Source organism: Gossypium hirsutum, chromosome D06, assembly GCF_007990345.1.
Source record: "Gossypium hirsutum isolate 1008001.06 chromosome D06, Gossypium_hirsutum_v2.1, whole genome shotgun sequence".
Classification (NCBI taxonomy): Eukaryota; Viridiplantae; Streptophyta; class Magnoliopsida; order Malvales; family Malvaceae; genus Gossypium; species Gossypium hirsutum.
The window spans coordinates 49,093,644-49,115,894 of record NC_053442.1 but is presented as its reverse complement, the minus strand read 5'-3'; the positions used below and the strand labels follow the sequence as shown (position 1 = coordinate 49,115,894).

Below are 22,251 nucleotides of genomic sequence, written 5' to 3'. Positions count from 1 at the left end.
CCTCTATCCAGGATTATATGTATTCGAATAAGGGTTTCCACCCCTATTCCTGATGTAATTGACATCCTTAGCCAGATTGTTGATATAGTGAAAGAGTAGTTTGTCTCCCCCATGCATAGATGGTGTAGAAGTAGATTCGATACAGTTGAGTGTATCCACTAACTATTAATACTTGTCATCCTCTTGGATAACTTTTTCCGTAGCAGGTTTCTGACAATATGTGAATCGTTCCATTGGCCAATGGTAGGAGTTTAGTGCCATGTTCTCAATGATTCCATACGTATCCTCATACATTTTGTTCATAAAGACTCCTGCTGCTTCGTCTAATCTAAATCATGCATTTGTATCAAACACATTATAAAATACCTGTAGTCGCATCCACTCAAGAAATTCGTGGTGCAGGCATTTTTGAATCAATATTTTGAAATGTTCCCATTCCTCATAGAAAATTTCTTCCTCAATCTGTCTAAGACATCAATATCTCGTCTAAGCTAAATTGCCTTGCTAATTGGAAAGAACTATAAAAATTTTCCAGCAAGTTCATCCCATGTGGTGATAGATCCTAGTGCTTGTGAGTCTATCCAAGAAAATGACTTATTAATCAAGGAGAAGCGGAAGAACCAAAGATTAATAGCGTCATCAGTGACCCCGTTATATTTAAAAGTATCATAGAGTTGGACAAACAATTTTAAATGATTATTAGGGTTTTCTGTCATAGTGTCCCTAAATCGTAGATTATTCTGGATCATTTGAATCATAGCCGGTTTGATCTCGAAATTATTAGCTATAATTTTCGGCCTTACTATACTTTCTTGAACCATATCTAAACTTGGTAAGGCATAATCCCTTAAAGTTCTCTCATTCTGGGTAATTTGTATGTTTGGGGAAAGCTGTGGTGGTGGTGGATTTCCTAGAGCATTGTTGTCAGCATCGTCAAATAGTTAATTTTCACATGGTACATTACCTGCAGTAGGTGGTGGATCTGGAATCTACTATTGCTGTTGCTTCTGATGCCGATTTCTTTGGATTATTCCTTCTGGATCGGTGGCTGCTACAATAGGTGTGCCCCTACTACGAGTCATGCACTAAACCCAGAAAGAGAAGATCAGTAACAATAAATAACATAAAATCATATTTATAACCTACAAATTTCCTAATTATTATTTTACTTGCAAAAATTAAAATTAACCTAGTACAGTTGCCTTCTCGGCAATGGCACCTCCAATTGACCGCTTACGGACGTACTAACGTCTAAACTATGAATACTATAATATAATATAAAATGACAAGGTGGTATTTACAAGTATACGGGTGGAGTTGTAATATAGTTTCACAACAAAGTAGGTAAGTAATCTAAGGATTGTACCCAAGGGAGACCGGTGCTAAATCAATTCTTGCCTAAACACTAAAAGATCTAATTAGTACTTTAAACAAATTACAGTATGAGACCATTAAAGAAATATTTTTAAATTTTTTAGATTAATAAAATAACATAACATAAAATAAATAAAATTCAAGAGGTAGGAAACTAGAGTAAATTAAATCTTGATTATGGGTTATTAGCTCGTTCCGGTAATTCCCACCTTGATGACTTCCCGAGATTGTCAGGCCCTGGGTTTGTTTCACGTTCTTCCTTTCCCAAATAGCTGATACATTAAGTAACCCTACAAAACAATTAACAAATCATACCTCCACTCACTAATCCCCTACAGAGGGATTAGTTCATCACGACTTTCATAAACAACATAAAATAAATGGAAGAATTAATCATAATGAATTAACTGAATTAGAGAGTTTAAGAAAAGTCTGATTGATATTGATAATAAATTCTAATCCACAGAAGTTGATCTCCTTCACAATTCAAACCTCTTGAAATAAAACAAAGAAAAATAAACTAAACTCTAAAAAAACCTAATAAAGCAAGAAAAAAAACTAAATCGAAGGAAAGAATGTAAGCTAATGGAATCGTATCCATAACATGTGCCAAAGGAGCCTATTTATAGCCTTCAGATGGCCGTTGTCCTTAACCCTAGGTCAGCTGATGTTTACTAGCTTTAAGTTCAATTGTGCGGACCAAAATTCCCTACTTCGTGTATAATTTTCATCCCAGAGTCGAAACTTAAATAAAACATAACGAAAATGCTTGTATTCAGGCTCCTTAAGTGCGAAAACTAGTTTAATCTGCTACACCAATTTACGACAGATCACGTAACAACCCAATTTCCAGAGGTGTCAAAAATCATGGTTTTGAAACCTCATTTCTGTAAATTGAGTCCGTAAGGATGAAATATAAAGATTAATGAAGTTTTCAAGAAAGGATATAGAAGTTTAGTTAAGTATTTTTAACCGAGAAAATAGCTAATTAATGATGTAACCTCCTATACTTGGCCCAGTCGATATAACCGAATTCAGAAAGCTACAATGAGCACCGGAATGACCCAGAAAATCTTTTGTAGTTTTCAAACATACTTTTTAAACCATTTGCGTAAATCATTCAAAACTAGTGAAATAGAATGTTCAACTTAATTTCTCCAAAACATGAGAAAAATTTTAGAGTTCAATGATTTCAGTATTTTGTAAAATTTTTATCACTATTCCGAAGTTTCATAATTTCAATCATATTTCAAACCATTCATTTATTTATTCAAAACTAGAGAATTTGGTTATTCGTCATTATTTCGGAAAAACATATGAACTTTAGAAATCACATGTCTTTAAAATCTCATTTGTAAATATTATTAATCTTGAAAATTAAGTATAATATGGATAGATTTTTATAAAAATCGCAATGAAGATTTTTTCTAAAACCATATTTTAAAAGAAATCAATATTTCATGTAAACTCAATAAAACATCAATAAACAATTTTAAACCTCAAAAACTAAGTCGTATATTTGTCTAAGATTTATTTTCGTTGTTGCGGCAGAAAAGAGTGTTTTTGTTAGGTTTTAATAAAAACAAAGTTTCAAACACAAATTTATTTAGTTTTTAAAACTTAATGTCATGCGATCAAGTCATGTAAAACAAAATAAAAATCCCTTAGGAAATGTCCCATGCCATAGTCTATGAACAAATTATTACAGTCCTAAAATAAGTATTAAACTTAATTTAAAATACTTATGAATGAAAACATTCGAGAAACTCCTTTGGTAGTGTATCCAATCCTAACCTTGTGGGTTATCTAAAAAAGTAGGAATTTTTAAAGGGATGAGCTTTTAAAACCGAGTGTGAATTCAACCTAAAATAGAACAATATTTAAGTCATACATTTCATGAACATAACAACATTTATATTCAACATTATCTTACATATATCAAAGTGCATGAGAAGGTCCATACAAAGCTTTTTCAGAAATCAATGCAAGTTTTTTGAAAACATTCCTATCCATCTCCATTACACACCAATAAAGAGTTCCCCAGAACTCGTCCATCTAATAACACACCACGTTGTGGCGAAGCCACTTAATATCACAGTCAAGCTGCATCGTTGTGGTCAAGCCACTCAATAACATTGTGGGCAAGACACTTAATAGCGTTGTGGGCAAGACACTTAATAGCGTTGTGGCCAAGCCACTCAATAATATTGTGGTCAAGCCACTCAATATTGCAATAACACTACCAAAGTCTTCCTCCTTTCATAATCATCCCAACCCAATGCATATGATATGACATATGAACAATATTTGTCAGTAGGCATGCTTAACATGTGAATCAAATCTAAGTTCAACATAGTCGACATGCTTAACATGCAAATTAAATCTCAGTTTATCATAGTCAACATGCTTAACATGCAAATAAAATCTCAGTTAATAAATCAATGGCACGATTAAAATACATATCATGCAGAATCAATTTCGCCATAAAATCACATGTCATGAGAATTCGTATATACACATCATTTCACATTAATCATTTATTCCCATCACTTATAACATACAATCACCATAATAGTCAGCTAGAAATACTTTTGTTTTCCCTTTTTTTTTATTGAGCATCCCTTTGGAATACTTAATGTATCCCCAATATTCTATAACATATAGATCTTAATCGAAGTTTCAATCTTAATAAATATTATTATTGAAAAATCCATTATTAAATTTTTTGATAAGTTAAATTCACACCTGATGATTAGCCTTTCCACTAGATCTAAACTTCGATCTTCAGTGATGGGATAAAAATATAGATCTCCCACTTGATCTGATTTAAAATATGATTTATTAAATAAATACAATTAATAGTCTTGGCCATGAATTCAATCTCTAACTCTTAAGAGTTTGAGTAGAGAACTTACACTTGTTTCCTTTTTATAAAGAAATCCGATTGATTTCTTATGAGTGTAGAGAATCCAAATAATCAAAATCTATAACATCCCAAAAATAAGGGGTTAGTAGAATCAGATTTGTGAATCAAGAGAGAGTGGTGATGCCTTAATTTTTGATATTATCTATGCATTTTTTGGAAATAAATGAGGTACTGGTTTGAAACCCAAGTTCAAATCCCTTCTCTCTAACCATTTTTATTATTTTGAAATTTTTCCTTAAACCCTAGTTTGTGACATGTTTTATTTTTTAAAATAAATATTTCACAATTATTTCAAGAATGAGTTATTGGTTTGATGGTTAAAAATTAGTGAATTTAACCTTGAGGTCCTAACTTCAATTCCATTCCCATGCAAATAATTTAATTTTTTTGACAAAAATCCTTTATTTTAATGTGTGGGCCATACAAGCCTAGTTAACCTAGGTATTTTACTAATAATCAACCTTTAATCCTCCTCCTCATTGCCTTAATCTGTAACACCCCAAACCCGTCCTAAACGTTATGGCCGAATCTGGCGATGTCACATTGTAACACTTACCAACTTTGTCAAATTAGTGAACGTCTTATGGAATTGAGTACTTTATTTTCTCGATGCCATAGTCAAACTATGGTCTTACACGTAATCACATAACATATACCGATGCTATAGCCCAGCTATGGTCTTACATGAAATTACATATCACTTTTTGCCATGGTCCATCCTTGGTATTTTCCGTCAATTCGTCTTTATCACTGAACGAAAGTACTCAACCCTGCGTTCTACTCAATTTGAACTTTCTTTCTAATTTATCTATCTTTCTCAAAAATAATAATTCAACCATGAATATATATAATAATACATTATGTCATGCATAATACTAACAAATAATTGTCTAGTTTCATCCATATGAATTTACAATTCAATTCATAATAACTAATTGAAATGAAACATTATGTCATTTCTAATTCAAAGTTTATCAAATATAATCGGCATATGACCAATTTATATACAAATCATTCATATATTTTATTTTTTTCCTCATCCTCCTCTCCATTCCACATCCTTAATGTACATAACACTCTTATAAATAACATTTTCTATAGTTTTACTATTCACTCACATGTATATTCAAAGCTGTCTATCCGAGTTAGAATCACTAAATTATTTTTATTTGGAGCAACAGAACTCAAATTTAAGATCCATTAATTTTACCTAAAACTAGATTCACATATCTTCTTATCATAAAATTTTCATAATTTTTGGCTTAGCCAATAAGTACAGTTTATTCTTTAAAGTTTCCTCTGCTTCACTGCTCAACAATTCTAACCTCTCTTCACTAAAAATTAATTATCTCACTATACAGAATTCAGATGGTACTTACATTTATTTCACTTGAAAATAGACTCATTCATGGTTCTAAAGATATAAATTTTAGCCCGTAATTATTTTTTTTATAATTTTTAACAATTTTCCAAAGTTAGAACAGGGGATTCCAAACTTATTCTGACCCTATCTCACTAAACTTAAAATATCTCAAAATATATATAAGTATTTTTCTTGCTCTGTTTCTTTTATGTAAAAATATACTCATTAAGCTTTCATTTCATATCTTATTCACTCTCTAATTCGATTTTCACCATTTTTGGTGATTTTTCAAATTCATACAACTGTTTTTGTCCAAAACTATTTTGATGCTAATTCTACTCTTTCATAATTTCACTTTTTCACTTTTGATCACTATTCAATTCAATTCCACACATATATTCATTTTTCAATTACACTTAATCATTACATGATCTCATGTATTTGCACTTAGTCAATTTCCCGTTGAACACTCGGAATATACACAGATACGTAGAGAATTAGCACATAAGTGCCACACTGATATGTAGCCGAAGTTACCACTGATATGTAGCTGTAGCTACAACTGAAATGTAGCTGAAGCTACCACTGATCAATAACACTGGAAATGTCCACGGGCCTACTCATACAAGCTATCAGGTGTCTACAACACATGCTAAATCACCCAGCACCTGGGACTCACTATAACACTGTAACACTGATCTCTAGTGACATGTCACTTGTATCCACTTCTATTCCTAAGTTCAACCGGGAATTTACACTTAACACTTTATTTTAAACATTTTATCACTTGAATAATTCATGAACAATCTTCTTTCTACATTTAATATTAATTCACATATCAAATATAATTCACAATTTATAAAAATATATTGCTATTATTTACACATAACTTACTTTGGTGCAACAATATAAAAATTCAGCAATTTAGTCTTTAATCTTTTCTTTTCTCCGATCAAGGTTGATTCCACTGCTTTCTTGATCTATAATAACACATTTGACTTATTTAATACTCACATTTATCAAAATAGTCCTTGACTCAAACTTTGAAAAAATTAAAATTTTTCCCTTAAACTTTTGCATATTTACACTTTTGCCCCAAAGCTCGTAAATTAAACTTCATCCCTTATTCTTATGTATTATGACATGCTAGATATTTTTCCCTTCTATGGCAACATCGAATTCCCACTCTAACACTTACTTATGAACATTAGGTATTTTTATCGATTATATCGTTTTACTCGTTTTCAATAAAAATCGCTTAGCAAAAGTTATTTAACATAATTTCAAGTTATCAAGTTATGGGTATTTTTCACCATAAAAATCAAAATAAACACATTTCACCTATGGGTATTTTTCCAAATATAAATTCTTGGTTAAATTATTGCTAGAATAAGCTAAATCAAGTTATCGGGACTCCAAAAACGTAAGGAACATTAAAAACGGGGCTTGGAATCACTTACTATGGAGCTTGGAAGCTTGAAAACCCTAACTATGGCTCCCCCCTATTGTGAAATTCGACCAAGGCTTGAAGATGGACAAATTTTTTGCTATTTTGGCCTTTTTAATTCTTTTAATTACTAAATGACCAAAATGCCCCCAACTTAAAAATATCCTATTTAACTTATCTCACGTCCATTTTTGCCCAAAAAGTTAACCAATGGTCTAATTTCCATTTAGATACCTCTAATTTAAATTTTCATAACAATTGGACACTTTTAACATGTAGAACTCAACTTTTGCACTTTTTATAATTTAGTCCTTTACTAAAATGATTGCCCAAACGTCAAAATTTTTTAATGAAATTTTCACAAAATCATTCCATGAAATTGTAGACGATAAAAATATAATAAAAATAATTTTTTTTCCTCGTAGGATTTGTCGTCCCGAAACCACTATTCTCACTAGGCCTAAAATCGGGCTGTTACATAATCATTCCTCTCCTCCTCTCATTCTCTTTGATTTTAATTTTTTTCCTTTCCTCCATTGTTGTCGTCGCCTACACCTATTTTTACCATCTCTTTATTTTTTTCTTTTTGCCACAAGATTTGTTAACATATTCTCCACCATATTTTTGTAATTTTTCCTCATTAGAATCAGCCCCAAATCTAAAATTATTGAATTAGGTGCTGACCCGAATGCCCCAAATCATCCGTAAAGGCAAAGAACGATTGTACATACGGTTTGCATTGATATAGTGTAAGGAATCTAACTAGTTTGGACTTATAAAATAGTTATAATTTCAACGATTGGTTTGAACTCATAAGTAGGTGTTTGGGGTCTGGTTTAATGGTAAATTTATTGAATTTATACTGGATTTTGGTTCAGGTTCGGTTAAGGAATTATTAAGGAAAATTCGAAGATTCGCTAGTGTGCTGCGAGGAAGCGAAGAATAAGGTCTGGGTCCTAACGTCATAAAATTGTTTGAAAACGTTAAATATCATGTTATATTTGATAAATTAGCTTGCTGATTGGATTGACATAATAGCCAAATTATTGATTTTGTGAGTGGTCGAACCAGGTATGTTTCGAGCCTTAAAAGATTGACATGTTGGCAAATTTGCTAGTTTGATAGTATGAATGTTTGATTCAGTTTGTAATTGCATATTTGAGTTATGAGATATGAGAATGTTTGACTAAATGATATAATGTGTTAAGGTATTAAGCTTACGTATGATTTAAACGCATGAAATATTTGTTATATTGTATACTGAAAAGGGGGCTATTTATGCACAATGAAAATCCGTAAAGTATGTGAAATTGAATGATATTGATTGATACAAACACAATGGTAATTTGAAAATTTGGAACACCGTTCCCATTTACTAATATTATGTGATTATTGAGGACATGCTGAGCATGTCAAATGAATATGAAAAGTATTGAGATATGATTATGTATGAGATCGTGTGGCATATTACATATGCATTGGGTTGAGATTTTGTGGTTGACAGAGGAGTTCCATGGGGTATCGACAGCATATTAAGTCCACATTATTCGTAGTCAGATCACTCTACTTGGAGTACCGAGGGGAATGACGATTTACCGCATATTTACTGGCAGCTTGTCTACATTTTTATTGGCATAATTTTTTGCATATTGTTATCGGTGGTTTTAACCACAACAAGCATAAGCCCATAATGTTTTGGAGTTTTGTAACACCCCAAACCCGACCTAGACATTATGACCGTATCTGGTGTGTCACATTGAGGTGTTTAGCGTAAAACTTGTTGTCATTGAAATCCTTAAAATCAATAAAGATGATTCCAAAATGGGTTGTACATTTCCAAGCGTGCATCATTAAAAGCTAATCACTTTTAAAACGTTATAAATTTTCCACAATTTCATTTATTACGGAAGTTTTTTTTGGAAATGTTGCTAAAACGTGGTGCTTTGAAAACAATTACCTTTTGAAAAACCCGTCTTTTTCTATAACTAGCAGTTCATATCAAACTAAATAAATAAAAACCTCAATTTAAAGTTAATAACTTTAAAGAGGCCTTTTTACATGAAAATACCCAAATTCAGTTACTTATAAATCAAAAGCTTAAAACGAAAGCTGATGTGGTTGTGTGCCACCTCCGAGTCCCTCGCAGCTCTGAACCGTCTAACGTTGGGATTACCTAAAAGGTTAAAAACGAGGTGAGTTTACAAAAACTCAGTGTGTAATCCCCTATCATTCAGTCAATAATATAAGCAGTAACAGTCTGGGCTTGAGCCCTTTTCAATAACAGAACAATGTGGCTTAAGCCCAAAACAGTAAGAGTGTAGTGTGAGCCTTAGCCCATTACAGTATCAGAATCAAAAACAGAATACATGTGGGCCTAAGCCCAATACAGTGACAGAATCAATAATAGAAATGCAACAATGCAATCATGCAACCTATCCCAATCCAGCCAACACACCACCCGTACCAACCAACACACCATGTGGGGATAAAATCGACCCACCCAGCCAACACACCAATATCAGCATCGATTGCGACACTAATCAGTATCGTAGCAAAGCTGCTAGTAACCAGAACAGGATCGGTATAAGCTATAAACAGAATGGATACAAACCATAAGTACAGTAATATGATTGGCACACAGCCATCAGTAGCAGTGATATGATCGGCACACAGCCATCAGTAACGGTAATATGATCGACACAAAGCCATCAGTAACGGTAATATGATCGACACAAATCTATCAGTAGCATCGCAGCAAAGCTGCCAACAACTGTATTACAGCAAAGCTGCCAGTAATAGTATATGTGGCCAAGCCACCAGTAACAGTGATTGTGGCAGAGCCACCAGTACAGTACTTCCTCCATAACTGTATCCCAACCCCATGTAGTATGTCGTGTATGCAGAATGCCATGCTTAGAATCAGTCATACAAATCACAGACAAATCAGTCATTTACATCACGGACAAATCAATCATTTACACTTGAGGGGCAAAATAGTCATTTACCTTTCAGAGGCGTTACGGTTATTTTACCTTATAGGGGTATTTCAGTTATTTAACCCTATAGGGGTATTACAGTTATTTTACTCTATGGGGGTATTTTAGTCATTTTACCGTATAAGGGTATTTCGGTCATTTTACCCTATAAGGGTATTTTGGTCATTCTACCCTATAGGGGTATTTCAGTCATTTTACCTTATGGGGGTATTTCGGTCATTTTACCCTATGAGGGTATTTCGGTCATTTTACTCTTCAGGGGTAATTTGGTCATTTTACCCTTCGAGGGTAATTCGATTATTTTAACCTTCGGGGGTAATTCGATCATTTTACCCTTCGGGGGTAATTTAATCATTTTACCTTTTGGGGGTATTTAGATAATTTTATCCTTCGGGGGTTTTTCGATAATTTTACCTTTCGAGGGTATTTCGGTAATTTTTCTCTTTAAGGGTATTTCGATCATTTCACCGTTCGAGGGTATTTTGGTCATTTTACCTTTTGGGGGTATTTCGATCCAGATATCGACCTCTCAAAAGGTCCGCAGTCGCCTCAAGCGACTTAGGTAACCTAATTTGTCATAACAGTGTAAATGGGCCTAAGGCCCATTACTCGACCCAAGTGGGCCCACACGCTCCCATTCAGGCTAGATTTTGCCACGACTATGAGATCTACATAGCTCAGTCCAGTGTTTGCCACCAATAGTGGATTTCATTCATGTGGGGCTCACAAGCCCATTGAGCCTACACGACCCATTTTGGCCCAACGTGGCCCATTACGGCCTAAGCCCATGAAAATGCTCATGGAGGCCTCCACAGTTTATCGCCCATGATTTACAGGTTCGGCTTTCTAAACGAGCAATTGCACGCTCGTGTGGTCTCAAACGTCATATTTCAGCTTTTCGATTTTTGCCGTTCTATAGTTACAGTGGGGAGTTTACACACCTGATGCGATTTGCAGATTCCCTTTGATACGAACACTCTTATTCCGCAAATCAATGATCATCGCACCCTTGGTTCCCAGGTAATGTGCCAATTAACCTCGACCACCACCAGTTAGGAATGGGAGCAATGCAGGTTGGAGAAAGCGATGAAAACCTTGAAAACGTTGTCGATCTCCCATCGCGAACAAGGAACAAATGAGATGATATATATAACACTCCACAGCAACAACCTCCTCAGATCACAATATTCTCTCCTCAAATCTCTCCCCTTATCACTCCACTAATTTCTCCTCAACTTCCTCTATTACTAGTTCAAACTTCCTTCAGCAGAATTTCACTCCAACTCTGCCATTTTCACAGCTCAAGCAGCAAAATAAACACCCTATTACGCAACCCAGGACTTAAACCTCAGACCTCACAGTTACACAACACGCCACCTTGCCACTAGACCTCAAGCTCTTTTTGTGTCATAAAAAACACTAATATTAATAAGGTCCATATACCAGCATCCAGATTCATTTAAGGGAAAAACTAAAAATTCAGCAAACGCCAATGTCGAAACCATGTTTTATTTAAAAACGGGAATTGACTTTAAGAAACGAAAATAGAGTCGCCACCAATCTTTTTTTCAAGGTGTGATCGGGTCACCTTAAGATTTTAATAAAACATTTTGATTTAATAAAATAATGATTTTGGTCTACGAAACTTGAGAAAACAGGTTCGGGAGTCGGTTACGCACGAGGAAGGGTTAGCACCCTCGTAACGCCCAAAATTGGTACCAAATTGATTATTTAATGGCTTAGTGTTAAAAATTTAAAAAGATATTAAAATACGATCTTTTTTTAAGAAAATTTGAATAAGTTGACTTGTATGATAAGACCCTCTTATTTCGAAGAAGTAAAATGTCACATCTAGTGAGTTAGGGTGCAGCATTTCTAATCCTCGAAATTAAGTTTGTCTTTTGATTTTTAAAACTCATGCATTTATATTTAAAAAGGGTATTCAATTATTTGGGTCAAATGAAAAATCAAACCTAGTAAGTTAGGGTTCAATTTCCCAAAATTCCTAAATACCGAATATTGCCTTTATTAGTTTTTAGAAATCCTTAACTCAAGGTAGCAAAATGTCATATCTAGTAAGTTAGGATCCAACATTTTGAAATCCCGAAAGAGAACTCTTTTGCTTAGAATCTGTACGATTTTATTTAAAATGGATACTTGGCTATCTAAATTTAACGAAAAGAATTGAAGCCCAGCAAGTTAGGGCGTCATTCTCTCAAAAATTGTGAACACAAAGTATTTTGAAAGTTTATGGAATAAAATGATTTTAATGTTTTAATGACACGTAATCTTTAAAACAAATGTATTGCGATTGAATGATAACGTATAACGCAAAAGGATAATTTGTACATAAAACATACACTAGGGGATAATGAATAAACAATAGATAAATTCAAACAAGCATAGCAACAATTATCTCAACCATATATCATACTAATACCAACATTGGCAAGTAAGAGAAAACTAATTGAAACCAACCAAATTTACGTAAACATAAATAAAACTTACAAATTTAGAAATAACTTAAGAAATAAATAGCATGAAAGAATGGAAATGATCATCGATAAACCGTAGGCGAAAAATAAGTTTAAAACAAATAATATATATACGAGAGTTTTAAAAAGAAATTCAAGAATAGAGTTCAAAAAAAAGGCTATATGAAATAGGATTATATAACTAAATTTTATAGTAAATATTGCACAAGTATAAGATCAAAATATATATATAGATATAATATACAAAATAATATATACTTAACCTAAATAAGTATTACATACTAAATAAAAAAACTCAATAATAATACAAGTGATAATATATAATAATATATATAAGAAGTTGAAATAACCAAAATCATAATAAAATAGAGTTTTCTTTTAAAATAAATGAACCACATAAAGATAGCTAAAAAGGTATATAATAATATAAAACCAACAACATATTATGTCTGTACATATTTATAATGAAAAAAACAATTTAATATAAATTGTATATATACATGAAATGGATTTATGAAAATATTATTGTATAAATCTTTAAAGTTAGAAATATATAAAAATGGATTTTAAGAATATATTATAAAATAAAATCATAAAAATGTGTCCAAATTGATCATAAAAAAAATATACATCATGAAATTAGATAATAGTACGTGATAAAAAGAATTAAAGTAATAATACATAATAAAATAAAATAATGTACATAAAAAAGGGTAAATAAATATATAAACTAATACAATAACAATACCTATGATAATAATGGTAATAATAACAATAATAATAAATTAATATTAAACTAATTAATTTAATAGCAACAATAACAAAACAATGAACTAGATTGTACAAAAATTTAAGGGCAAATCTGAAATAAATAAAAGGATATGGACCACATTGAACGTGCGAATAACAGGGAGGGCTCGAAAGGGAAATTAATCCCTACCCTCCAAAACGCTGCGCTCCATCATGGATCAAAATGAAACCAGTAGAAAATTATATGGCGAAAATTAAAGTAACAAAAGGACAAGATTGAACCACGGCACAAAAGCAGAGGGACTTGGCGCGCAAATATCCCTCCCCATGCCAAAACGCGCGAATCTAGTCGTATTTGGGTCGGGTCATCGGGTCGTGCCTCTAAACGGTGTCGTATTCAAGCCCATATAAAAGTCACCACAAACCCTAAAAAATGAATCCCTAAGCCATTCTAAAACAAACAAAAAAAATCTCCTTTTTCCTCCGCCGCTGCACAACCCGAACCCCATCCAACTCCATTTCAGACAGAATCGACGGGCTCTAACGGCGCGACTTCGCGAAGGTAAGAACCTCCTTTTTACTTATTTTTTTATATGAAACAAAAAATAAATAAAACCAAAATTGATAACAAAGACGAGATTCACCTTCTAAAAGATTTCTTTCTGTATTTCAATCTTCCCCCCACCTTTACAAATTTCGTATTTGGCTTTATATAGCCCAAAAAGAAAATACAAAAATCCCTAATTTCCTATTCTTTTCTTTTCTTTTTCTCTCTTGTTACAATTTTTAATTCGCTATAAATCTGTTCCTCCTTTGTTGTTAGTCTGTTTTGTCCTTTTGACTGCTTGTTGTTTGTTGTTTGCTGCAAGTACGGCCTAGAGGAGCATGGCGTGGAGGCGCACATCTGAGAGCAGAGGCTGGTGTGCGGTCATGCGGCGCCTAGGGCCTTTCTGCCTAGGGTTTTCTGATTTTGGTGTTTGGGGCTTAAGTGATTTGGGTCAGGGTTAGGTGTTAGGCTAATTGGGTTGGGGATATTTAGGCCAAATTTTGTAATCTGGACTGTACTAATTGGACTTTGAATTTATATTTGGAATTTTTTTATTTTTATTGGTGTTTACTGGGTCGAGCAATAATTGGGTCTTACAGACATGACTTGAACCCAGGCTTCTTAAATACTCCCACACACACCCAAATCACTTAGCCATCAAAGCAAACAAGAAATTTGTGTCACTTCCTTGAACAACTAAATATTTATGTGCAGTCTCCTAACTGTTCCCTTGTTCAAAACATATTTCTTCTAGGCCCAAAATTCGGGATGTTACAAGTTCGGATGATGGGTTCTAGGGAACTCGTGGTATGTAGCGGGTGGTATGGGTAGGAACCTTTTTGCATTGCATCATGTGCACGACATAGTCAAATGTTATTGATTTATGCTATGTATTGTATTTTTTTGTATTGAATGGTATCGAAATTAATGATTGTTACTCAAATGAATGATGACCCATGCTCATACACCGTTTGACATCGATATTGATAATGACTTTGTAATGATATGAAATTCCTATGATGGTTCTATTTTCTTCTATTAAAGCTAATCTGTTTCATTGTATTCGATATTTCTGTTTGTTTAAATAACTGTTCGAATCACACTGAGCTTTTCATAAGCTTACCCCCCAATAGTGTTTAACTTTTCAGGTAAACCTCGAAATTAGGACCAGACTCGACATTCAGAAAATCACCTTGGACCTTGAATTATACTTTTATGAAGTATTAATCAACATCTAATTGTTTTGGTTTGTAATTTTTAATTATTTCTGGTCTGTGGCTTGGTAACTTTTTATTTGGGGATTTTGCATGCATGGATTACTCAAGCATAATAACCAGAAAATGCATAATATTGGGCTTATGTAAAATTTGACATTGCTCCCTAATTTCCACTGCATTGCAAATAAATAATTTTTGAAAAACAATTTGATAAGGCAACTAAGTTTCCAAAATGACTTGAAAAATGATTTTTCCGTTGCGTTAGTTTAACATTGAGTTTTTTTTAAAGAAGAGCGATAAGCAAACAGTTTTTCTAAAACAACATTATCAAAAATTAAATGAATCCTAAGTATAGACGACCTAATGAATGAATGCTTTTAAGCTAACTTAAAGTACAAGTATAGTTTTCTCTAAAATGAGTTTATTTAAGGTCTTCAAAAGTAACGTAAGTTAGCTTAGCCATTTCGGTGGCTAATGTAGCGTTCTCAATCTAGCCATAACGTCTAGGCTGGGTTAAGGAGGTCACAAAATCAACCCTTCAAAAATGATCACGTAAAAATCAACCCCTATACACGATTATAAGTAAAGGAGAAATTGATATGGATTTTTCCCCATAGATACTTACATTACTAAGATTAAGTTGGAGAGATCAACAATCGCCGAAATAATCATTCGATAGAAGAGATTTATCTAAGGAGGAGTTCAACATCCAAATAAAAGAAAATAATTTATTAGAACATATAAATAATTTATGAACTTAAGAGAGGAGGATTAGTAGATCAATAATAACTAAAGAAGTGAAGAGAAAATGAAAATCAGTGAAAAACGGTGACTAACGACAGTGGTGCAATGGTCGTTCAACGGTAGTGAAATGGTGGTTTGGTGGTAGAGAATGATATCAAGTGGTGGTGAAAAGAATGGAAATTAGTGGTGCAAAGGATAAGGTTTAGAGGCTAAAATAAAACAAAAAGTGGAAAGGGAGGAGCAAAGAGGAGGAACAGCCAAAATGGGAGGAGAAGAAAACAAAATGAAAGAAAAATGTGACTGGTGGCTACCTTAGGTGGGATAGACAATTCAAGCTTGATAAATGAGAGAAAATGGAAGCTTTGGGGGACAATTAGATGAAAAGTTGATCATGGGGAATATGTGGAGTGAAAAGGGGTTTATGGAGGAAAGTTGACTAATTAAAAAAGGAAAGAATCTACCCTTGCATGGTAACTTGGAGTGGACAGTAATGGAAACTTTGATCAAGGTTTTATGAGCCAAAATAAATAAAAATATTGGGGATGTGAGGAATTGAACATGGGACCTAATGGAATTTATTTATGCTCTTAATCACTAGGCCATCTCACTTACTTGTTAATAGTCCAACAACATTTATTTAAAAACATTGTGTGACGTTTACTGAGGTTTGAAGCAAAATTGTCAATTAGAAAATAATGTGGAGGAAAAGCTTCGAACTAATGTCTTCAAGGACAACTCCACCATTACTAAATTAGTAGACTTGATACTTATTTATTATTCAATGTGCAAAGGTCCTGTTAAAAAAATATTTGGGCGTGACCACTTTTGGTTCATTAACCCAATTTCTACTAACTTGGTTTTTTGGATGTGACAAAAGCTCAACGGCTAAATTGTAAAAGTCCAATCATTATTGAGTTTTAAAAGTAGAAAGTGCTTGAGGAACTAAATAGAAATTATCCAAATGGTCAAAATGGTTATTTAAACATTATTCAGCGGGAATTAGTGGAAGTTGATGATTAAGTCCACTAACCTTAGTTTATAATTAAAATATGTATAATAAAGTCTTAAATAATTAATTAAACAAGACTAATTAAAACTTAATTGGGATATATATATACATTAGATAGTGGAAAGAAAGATGACAATAATTCTCATCTTCCACAGTTGCACCATCCACCATAGATGAAAAAGAAAGAAAGCTTCAAAAATTTCTTTATACATTCGGCCATAAATTAGATAAGGTAACCAAGTCCATTTCTTGAAATTCTTATAGATTTATGATCATTAAAACTTGATTTAGCTAGCCAATTTATCAATTTTTTTAATTATTAAGTTTTTAGAAAGTTGTCATAATAAAGAAATTGATGAATTTGTCTTGAATTTGATATTTAATAAGCTTAGATCATGATAAGGAATAAATTGGAAAGTAAATTGAACTTGTTAGATAACTTTGTAACATCAGGGACTAAATTGAATAAATAAAAACTTGTTATTAGAATATCTATAAATAGAAAGTATAGGGTTCCTAATGAAAGAATGTGAAATCAGATTTTGATCTGATGTTAAATATAAAAAAAATATGCATATCCCCAGTATAGGTACTATATCTAATAAAATGTAAAATATGAGTAGCAATGTATTTGGATGGGAATGGAATGTAATCTAATAATGTTTTTATCATTGACTTATCATAGGTAACTAAAGATGAAGTCGTCGTGAGAGATATAATTTTTCCTTTAAAATTGTAAATAACTTCTAGGTTTAATATGGTATTAAATTTGTAAGGATTTATTTCTCGTGAGTCATGAGATTAGATTTAATTTTATTTAAGTGTGTGAATGAACTAGTTTTATAAATTCTGTTAAGATAATCGGTTTGATTGTGACATTTGCTACACGGACTTAGCGATCGGGTCGGGTAAAGGGTGTTACAAGTCTTACAATTTATCGGATAAGACCTAAGTAAAATAAATCCCAAATCCGTTTTTGGATTTGTTCACTTGTGACGTTCATAGTTTAGCATATCTTAATCCTAAGTGGATGATGGAGTATGTATGCATGACTCATATACTTTGATATAAGTAAAAGCTCGAGTTCAAATAGATATGGAACAGAAAGTTAGTGCGTTGGGTATACGACCTTTGTAGTATGTAACATCTTTCACAATAGTGGAATTCATAACCTAAGAAATGAGTAAAATATATCCTTTCATTGACATTACATGATAGATGAAAAGTAAACGTGGGCACGGGTTATTTGTCTTTGTGACAAATGGCTTAATTTCTACTTTATAGTAATTGACTTTTCATGAAAGAAATGTAATGGTTACCATGAGATAAAATAGGATCATATTGGGAGAGCGGATTTATCCTAATGAGATTATGGTTATCCTATGAGGGTAACACAGTTATGACAAGGTCATTGGACGAACACTGATTGAGTATCTTTTGTAATGGTATATAATTAGGGAGAGCTCAATCATGATACTATAGTGGAATGGCTTTATGACTAAATTAGTTTATAATTAATATACGAAAAGCTAAAACTTAATTATAAATAATTTAAGCCCTAATTATATATGTTCAATTGATCCCTCCACTAGCTCATTGAAACCGAATATGAATGGCATAAAGAATCAAATGAACGGAACTAGATGAAAATGATAAAGTTAGAAAAATGGGTCACATTCGGAAATGAATGTGTTTTTTCACTAAGTATAGAAATGATTTTAGAACTAACTTAAGTTTTTCGAATTTTTATTTAATTAAATAATTGAAGTTCGAAAATGAAATTAAATCAATTAGTCATTGTGAATCCGTTGAGTATAGAGATTAAATAGATTTTCTTATATATTCTTTTACGTTAAAGTTGTCATCACTTTAACGGTATTAGAATTGGGTTGAGAAAATTATTTAATTGGAAAATTGACTTATCTGATTAAATTAATTTGTAAATAATATTTATTTTGTGAAATAGAAAAACATGTATTAGGTTGGATTAAATTGTAAAGTGTTGGGTTAAAAGTCCGGGAAGCACTTATAATTGGACCCAATACAGGAGAGACTCAAACTCTCCTCATGGTCAGCATCCCTAGTGTATTTAATTAGGGAGTGTCGCCCCTTTCTTCTAGTTAAACTAGAAGACTAGTTTTTTCTTGTAAATAAGTATTATTTATGTTCTACTAATTCAACCAAGATTCTCTATCTCCCCCTATAAATAGATTGCACTGGTTGAGCTATTTACTAGAGTTCTCATAAGTTTTCAATATTGTTCTTCTTCCAATAAATTTTCTTTTCTAGGAGTTTAATTCTACCGTTTCTATTGAAAGAATTACTTTCTTACTGCAAAAAAAAAACAAATCATTTTTAGTTTTGTGTTTGGTTCGTGATTGTTCAAGCCCACACTCGAAGCAATTCGTGGTACAAGAATAGCAAAGAAAATCATTCAGTTGAAAGCCGAAAACGCCTAAGATTCGTCTTGCACAAAGCACATGTACTTTTTTGGGAAAATGTTTGTTGCTATAAATATCACAAACTAGCACGGTTTTCAAAATTTTAATTTTTTACTGTGATAGAAAATCATTTTTAAACCATTTTTTCAACAATTGGTATTAGAGTCAGGTTGTGTTATGTTTACAATATAAACTGATACGTGTTATGTTTACAATATAAACTGATACCGAATTTTCTCTTTTCTTCATGCTCGATTATTTTTTTTATAAGATATGACATTCTTTAAATGCATGTTTGGAGTTATGTATGTGAAAGCAAGTATTTTATTATATATTTATGATAAAATAATTTTTCCAATTTTGTGATTCCTAGAATTCGATTGGTCATAAATTCAAATTTTATTAAATTTTTGGGATATGTAATTAGATCGTGAATTATCATCTCTATGTAGGTTTTATTTTATTTATTTTAGAAAAATTCATGTGAGCCAAAAACAAACTTGATCGAGAATCGATACGCATCTAGAATTGATCGAGACAAAGCAAACTTGTAATAGCTCGATTTTCAGTGGTGTTAGAAAATGCAGTTTCAGGACCTCATTTACGTAAATTGGGTCTGTAAATATTAAATAAGGGTATTTACAGAGTTAGTATATTGCATAATTGAAAAGTGGTTAAATGATTTAGCTAAAATTGTGTCTAATTAAGGCTTAGAAACTAAATTGTAAAAGTTTAATTGCTATGGATTTTTAATTAGAATAAGGTTTGGGGACGTAGATAACAATTATCTAAAGGATTAAAATGGCAAATAAACTTACTTTAAATAGATGATAGTGGGATGTGATGTTAAATGTCATTAATTTAATTTAATTAAAGATAAACATGATTAAGTTAATTAATTAAGCTTAATTATAATTAAGCATAGTATATATAAAATGATAGTGGAAAAAGATGAAACATCTTCTTCTTTAGCCTCTTATACTGTCAACCATTTATGGGAGCTTGAAAAACCTAGTTTTATCATTTGACCTTAATTGCTAGTAAATCTCTAGCCATTTTCTTTGATTTTTTATAGATTTTTTTTTATCATGGAAACTTGAGTAAGCTAATACAAGGATCAATTTGATCAATTGGTGAAGTTTTTATAAGATGTTATTGTTGAGAATTGAATGATTTAGGTGTTAAATTGATAGAAATTAAGTTTAGTTTAAGAAAATGACTAAATTATAAAGCTTAATAATGAGTTTCATACATTATGGATCAAATTCAATAAAATGTAAAATTGTTATGAAATGTTAGTAGGAACAGAAATCATAAGATCCTTAATGAATAAATGTGAAAACGGATTTTAATCTGAAGATTAATATTGAAAGTTATGCTAGTCCTGGTTTTTGGGATTAAATTGAATAAATTGTAAAGTATGTGTAAATTGGTATTTGCTTATGACTATGATGGAATTTGATAGTATGTTATGTTTTATGACTATTTGTAGCTAATGTTGACACGGAACCATCGAAATAGAAAGGAAAATAAAAAATGGTTGACAAGTAGCCGAAAAATTTCAATTAATACGTTTATAATCTAAGGTCATATTTATTGATTATGTTTTCATGTTACCTGCATATGGAAGTGTCAAGGTGAGTATATAGTGATGATATAAGCTACTAGATTGAGGTTGAATGTGAATATTCGAAAAAAAGGACTAAATTGAATAAAATGTAAAATAACATAAATTGCTCTAAATATGGTTTGGGTTGTAGAATTTGGATGAAAATGTACTAAATAGATAGGAAATATATGTGATGTATTAGTAAATTAGATTGTGATAATGATTATGATTGAGAATTGTTATGTGTACTAAATTGTAGATGGAAGTGAATATTAATAGCCTATTAACTAGTTGGGCTGAGTCGGCTATAGTTGGCATGCCATAAGATTGTTTTGTGTACGAGTTACGTGCTTATGTGCCAAGATGCACCTCGTGTTCCAATACATGCTTTGTGCGCCATTATGCACATTACGTGACAGTTACCCTACTTCAATTTATCCAATGATGCACTATGGTGCCAGTCTGATGTGATGGTTAGACGATTCAAGTATCCGTCTGAGTCTGAGTCAGGTTAATAGGGGTTGCAAATTATAAGTTTTATAAATTATATGAATATGGTGATATTTGATGCTATTGAACCAATTATGAATATACGTGAATTGGAATGATTGGAAGCATGTTGTTAATTACATAAATCAATTGAAATCGAGCCTTGAGGGCTGACACAAACACGAATGAGTCATTAGACTCTAGAAATGAGTTGAAAATGTGATAACAGAAAATGAATTATATGTATAACTTAAATGGTATACTATAAGTAATATGTGGAAAAAGATTTATATTTGTATGCTTGATGTTGGATGATATTGAATTGGTGTCATTTATGAATAGTTAACTATTTATAAGTAAATTGAAGTGATCATACATGTTGTGGTTGGAGTAGGATGATTTTAGTATGTGATATGTGCACACTTATATATTTGGATTAAAGATGACAAGTTTGACAATTGAGGCATAGGTTGGCTAGATATTATGTGTACAATAATTATATACATGTATTGGCTTGAAATGTGTTATTGATGCTTGTGTTCTTATGCTTTGAATTATAAATGTACCACTAAGCCTCATTGCTCAGTGTGCGATTTGTTTGTTCTGTGCGTAGGTATTGGTATTCTTGAAGCCTTGGGAAAGAAAAGTTGGCATCCAGGCTACGACAATTGAATCAATCAAAGTTTGTAAATCCCTTTTCATTTTGTAACATGGCATGTACTTAGGAATGAAGACTACATGTTGGAAATGGCCTAGTTGGTTGGTGTATATATTGTGGTCACTTATGTTTAGTTATAAACATGTTTTTAAATGAAGCTATGAGTTTGGTAATGATGTTTTTGCA

At 32.1% G+C, this 22,251-nt stretch overlaps 1 non-coding gene across 1 annotated transcript; it reads left to right on the top strand.

The window, feature by feature from the left end:
* Positions 1-388: 388 nt before the first annotated feature.
* LOC121218958 (small nucleolar RNA R71) lies at positions 389-493 on the top strand. The gene has a single exon (XR_005915439.1). It is a non-coding gene; the product is annotated as a small nucleolar RNA R71 (small nucleolar RNA).
* Positions 494-22,251: the final 21,758 nt, after the last annotated feature.